The sequence below is a fragment of the Carassius auratus genome, chromosome 11, assembly GCF_003368295.1.
Source record: "Carassius auratus strain Wakin chromosome 11, ASM336829v1, whole genome shotgun sequence".
Classification (NCBI taxonomy): Eukaryota; Metazoa; Chordata; class Actinopteri; order Cypriniformes; family Cyprinidae; genus Carassius; species Carassius auratus.
The window spans coordinates 7,863,044-7,868,724 of record NC_039253.1 but is presented as its reverse complement, the minus strand read 5'-3'; the positions used below and the strand labels follow the sequence as shown (position 1 = coordinate 7,868,724).

General features: G+C 39.8%; 1 long non-coding RNA gene across 1 annotated transcript; it reads right to left on the bottom strand.

The window, feature by feature from the left end:
• Positions 1-446: 446 nt before the first annotated feature.
• Positions 447-5,248, bottom strand: LOC113110914 (uncharacterized). The gene is made up of 3 exons (XR_003293224.1): positions 5,172-5,248; positions 4,756-4,884; positions 447-603 (listed from the first exon to the last, which is right to left on the bottom strand). It is a non-coding gene; the product is annotated as an uncharacterized LOC113110914 (long non-coding RNA).
• Between the last annotated feature and the right edge of the window lie 433 nt (positions 5,249-5,681).

Genomic DNA, 5,681 nt, shown 5'->3' with positions numbered 1-5,681 from the left:
CTATAAAATGCATATTATTATTTTACTTGTATTATTATATTATTTGTCTTACTTGAAGTTTGTAATGATTTAAGAAGATCACAACAGAACAATAAGACATTAACCCGGGTTGTGTTTATTACTGAATCTGTTTCTGCTAGGATTAATTTGTATGACTATCAGGCCCTCTGTAAAGAGTACGCAGATAGCAGTGACAGCGCACGCTCTATACTGGATGCGAGTACGCTGTCATCAGTGCTGTAGTGTTTGACTTCAGTGCCTCGGGATTTTCTTTCACTGACTCGCTCTGCTCTTCCTTTCAGCCCTTCACCACTGTGAAATGGCTCTTGACAGAACTTGTCATGTTATTTGTAGTGTTACGGCCAGCTCGTAACCGCAACAAAGATGGGACAACCACACCACTGAATTGATATAATTAATATTTATTACAAAATCTAGGAGTTTTCACAATACAAAAGGCAGACAACGATCGATCCCAAAGCGAGGCAACCCGAGGCCAACCGGAGATGATGTCAACTCTCCGTGCCCCCCTCATTGCATGAAACCACAATATTTATCTCCACCTCCTAATGGGAGTCAGGTGTCCTGTATCTCTGCGGCCGCCTGCAACACAAGGAAAAGAAAACCAAATACCAAAAAAGAAACACACCCATACCCATAACACCTCCCCCCTTAAGGCAAGACACTGCAGGTGAATAGGGGAAACAAATTAACTAATAGTTATAACCTTACTTACCAAGTTGATTGATTACATTGATAATTGCAAACATTTTTTGTATTACAAGTTTTCTAAAATGTTATTTTTAAATGTGCAAATTAGGCATTATTTAATGAAATATGCGTTAATTTGTATAAATTTCCTAGTACAAAAATCTGAAAACAGGATGAAGTCAGTTTCAAAATTCTTGTTTAATTTTTTTGACATATTAGAGTCAAATGTTTTTACAGAAGGAATTCTGGGTATCTCTTTTTGTCACTCCATAATTCAGAAAATACTTGGAGCAGCTAGAAAACAATATATTTTCACAATTTTGGGGGGAATAAAATGTTGTATATAATCAAGAAAATTATATATGAAAAAAATCCCTCTGTAAAAACCTTCAGAATATAGAGAGGAATACAAATGTAAAGTTAAGTGTGTGTAAGTGCTACTGAAGTGGAGATATATGGCTCAGAGTTAGAGAAAAAACTCATTTTGAGAAAACGGCCTTTAAAAATATGTATTGTAATTGAAATCTATTGACACAAATAGATATAGTGCTATAAAAGAAACGCTTAACATTGTCTTTTGGATGTTTTCTTTCCATAAGCCTGAAAAAACACTTTATGAAAAGCCAAAAAACCAAAAATCTAAATATTGACAGGTGCATGAAAAAACACTGTTTTTGCCTGCAGTGTCTCCCGTTAAGAGAGAGGATCCTTACAAGAGGACCTCTAAAACGTGAAAATTAGGTATTCATTAAGTTACAAAAGGTCTAAACATAACCACTAAACCCAAAATTATAATCCACAGCAAACCCAGTGGTCCTTTAATCTGATCCCCCACTACAAATTGAACCAGCAACTCCCGGCGCCTAGGAAAAGCCATGGACAAAATGAGAGGAGACAGAAAGAAACAAAACATCTGAATTAGCTGCAATGAAATCTCAGATTTTCCAGATAAAGCATCTGCCAGTACATTCTCCACCATTAAACAAGGTGATGCCCAGCTTGAATATGAAGGTTTGGTGATGTTATTTTCAACCATATACCTAATTTCAGACTCAAGATGCCGTTGCTTATCCAAAGAGACACGATAAAAACGCTGGCGTATTGGTTTTGCATCACCAACATCTATATCGTGCTCAAATGAGTGCGTGAAGGTGAATCTGAAAACAATTTGGGAAACTCGGAAATCAAAGACAACAACTCCGCTCTCTGGTGTAGGGACAAATGCTGCACAAAACCCTCCAAGTTATTAAGAGTCTCAGAATTGTTAAGCTGGTGCTGCAGCATACAATCCTCAGGTATTTTAACATCCTCAGCCACTTCCACAGACGAAGCTACAGCAACCGCTACATGAGCCTTCTCGGACACCAATGAACGGGAATAAAAGGATTTCAACAAGTTAACATGGCAGTAATTTTGGTCACTAACTTGACGTACAACGGTATATGGACCTGAGAACTTGGCACAGAAAGGAGAAGGAAGAGGCAACAAAGCCAACACCTGATCCCCTGGACAAAAACACACGAGTCTCTGTATGTCCATCAAACAACCGCTTCATCTTCTTTTGTTTGTTAAACAAGTTGTCTTTTGCCATTTGACCAGCTAAGAGTAAACGTCGTCTAAAGCCGTCAACATATTATAACAAACTCTGAGGTGGGTCAGGCCCTTTTTTCAGTCCGTCATGAAGAACAGCCAATGGTCCACGCACTTTATGACCAAAGACCAACGCATTTGGACTAAAACCTATACTATCCTGAACCACCTGCCGAGCTGCCAACAACAACCAGGGCAAACCATCCACCCAATCGCACTTCAATTCCACACAATAGGCCCGAAGCAAAGACTTCAACGTCTGGTGGAAGCGTTCCAGAGCCCCCTGGCTCTGTGGATGGTAAGCACTAGAATGATTGCACTTCACACCAAGCTGCCGCAAAACTTCCTGGAACATATGAGAAGTAAAATTTGATCCTTGGTCGCTTTTAACAACCCTAGGAATCCCAAACCCAGAAATAAACTGTGTCAATGCCTTAACAATTGAACGAGTAGTGATTGAGCGAAGAGGATAGGCAGCAGGCTATCTAGTACTCTGGCACATGACTGTAAGCAAATAAGCATTACCTGATTTAGAAGGGGGTAATGGACCCACACAATCAACAATCAAATGCTGAAATGGTGGTTCAATTGCTGGTATTGGATACAGCGGTGCTGGTTTTAGACCCTGGTTCGGCTTCCCTGTAAGATGACAGGTTTCACAAGTTTTAATATACTTCCGCACATCTCTTTTCATACGAGGCCAATAAAAGTAGCGCAACAGATGATTATAAGTTTTGTCAACTCCAAAATGACCTGCAGCATCGCCATGTGCAGTACGTAAAACGGTGTCTTGAAGAGATATTGGCACAACCACCTGAATACAGGCCTCACCCAAGGGTACTTCACTACAAGATAGCCATTTCCTTAGCAGGACCTCATCCTCAATGAAAAAAACACTTGCTTCACTCGCTACCTCTTCAGCAGACAATGTGGCAGAAAACATTTCCTTCAAGGTGGCATCCTCCTGTTGCGCCACCACCAAATCCTGCTGAGAAACAGAAGGTAAAAGATACGAAAAACCAGGAATCATTCTCTTTTCGCCATCAGATTTGAACTCTAAATCCTGATTTTCAGACACCTTCTTACTCATTGCCCGCGTAACCGCACAAGCCACAAACACTTCAGAAAACTTTTGATCAACATCAGCTTGTGCTGGTAAGGAAGGAGAATCTGTTACAATAGGAGGAGGTGGTACATCCCTCCAGACACGCCCCCCAGCCAAATTATTACCCAGAATAACTGAGATGCCCTCCAATGGCAGAGAAGGTCTCACGCCTACCATAACCTGACCATTGACCAAGTCTGACTCAAGTACAATTGAGTGCAATGGAACAGGCAGAACTTGTAACCCAATTCCTTTTATTAACACCTCATTTCCAGTACTGGAACTCTCAGAAAAAGACAAAATAGACTCTAAAATAAAAGTCTCAGAAGCTCAAGTGTCTCTAAGAATTTTAACGGGAACTTTTTCATCACTTCCAACCAGAGACACAAAGCAGTCAGTAATGAAAGGAGCATAGCTCAACTTTTATTCATTACCTGACACCAAACTTTCTCGAATACAGGCTACATCAACATCAGGAACAGCCAATTCAATAACTGAAGACACAACAAGAGCAGATTTTGGGTCAGATTTAGAACGGTTCACTTTTGCTGTAAGAGCTGGGCAATCTTTTTTCCAGTGTCCCTTATTCAAACAATAAGCACACTGATCACTTCTATCAACCAAACTTCTCTGCTTTGTCTCAAGTTTCACATTAACAGGCAAAAAAGAATGAGTCTCCATAGGAGCACTTTCCACAGGGCCATTTAACCGACCCCAATGATTTTTTTTAACATCTCTATGAGTCAACACATATTCATCAGCAAGGGCAGCTGCTGCCTCTACATTCTGAGTACTACGCTCTGTTATGAAAATAGCCACATTTTCAGGTAAAGTGTTTTTAAAATGTTCCAACAATAACAATTCATAGAGTGAATCAAAATGTTCTGCCTGTGAAACAGAGCACCAACGATCAAACTGAATCCTTAACTCTCTTGCAAACTCTGTGAAAGACTGCTGCATACCTTTTCGTAAAGTCCGAAACAGTTGCCTGTAAGCTTCCGGAACTAACTCATATGCCTTCAGCACCACGTCTTTGACCCTACTATAAACTTGACTGTCACGAACACTAAGTGTCGAGTAGGCTTTTTGAGCTTTACCACGAAACACACACTGTAAAAGTAGCGTTCGCTCACAATCTTCCAATCCCATTAGATCAGCCAAACGTTCAAAAAGAGTAAAGAAAGTATCCAAGTCATCCTCATCAAATTTCGGCATGAGGTTAAGAGAACGAGAAGCATCAAAACCTTTTGGAGCTGGACTAACTATTGAGGCCTGCAAATTCCCTGAATGATATCCCAACTTACCTTCTCTAATCAGAGCAAACCTTTGAGATTCAATATCCAACTTACGCAGCTCAACTTCTTGACTTATTCTATTCTTCTCCATTTCCAAGAGCAACAATGCCTTCTGTTCTTCAAACGACAGAGATGAACGTGTACATACAGGAACATTCTCTTCTCCTTGATCTCCGGTCACTCCTGATTCAGATACAACAAGAATGCCCAAATCAATAAGGGCAGTTTTAACAACAAATAACACTCCCTCTTTTAAACTCTTTTCTTTAGTGGGAAGGCTGATTTCATACTTTTCTGCTACTTCCAATAACTGCTTCTTAGAAAGCTTATAAAAGTTCTCCTCAGTGGGATGCTCAAAAAACTCATCTAATAATGTCATCTTAAAAAGCACAATCAACCTCTAGAACATAAATTTTAAACGACAGCGGTTTTCAAACTTCTCACATTTAATGTCTTTCCCCTCTACCTACCTCACCTTCCTCTCATGTAAATGGGTGGCAAACAATTACGATGAACAATCAACAAAGAGCAGCAGGGCCGTGCAGAGACCTTTGGAGGGGCAGGTGCTCAAAGAATAAAAGGGGCACATGGAACAAGGTTTAAATAGCGCGGTTCAAAATATCAATACAGCAATATATTGTGATGCATTCCTTGTTGATTCACGTGTCAATATGGATGATTATGTATTGATACGGCAGCAAATGCTGTGATGTACTTTTGAAACAGAAACAGATTAGAAGAGACAATTTTAGGTTTAAAAGTAAAAAAAAAAAATAATAATTCTTTCCACCTAATAATAGCTCTGGGATTAGAAACTGAAATGTCTTAAATTGTCCCAACCTAATGCCTTTTTCTTCTCTGTTCCACAGAATAATTAAGAACAGCTGTTATAGTAAAACCTATAGAAAACACTTGTGCCTCTACATTTTCCTCTTTCTCACCAACCTCTGTCCTCTGGCTTGGTGTTCCCTGCTCTCTTT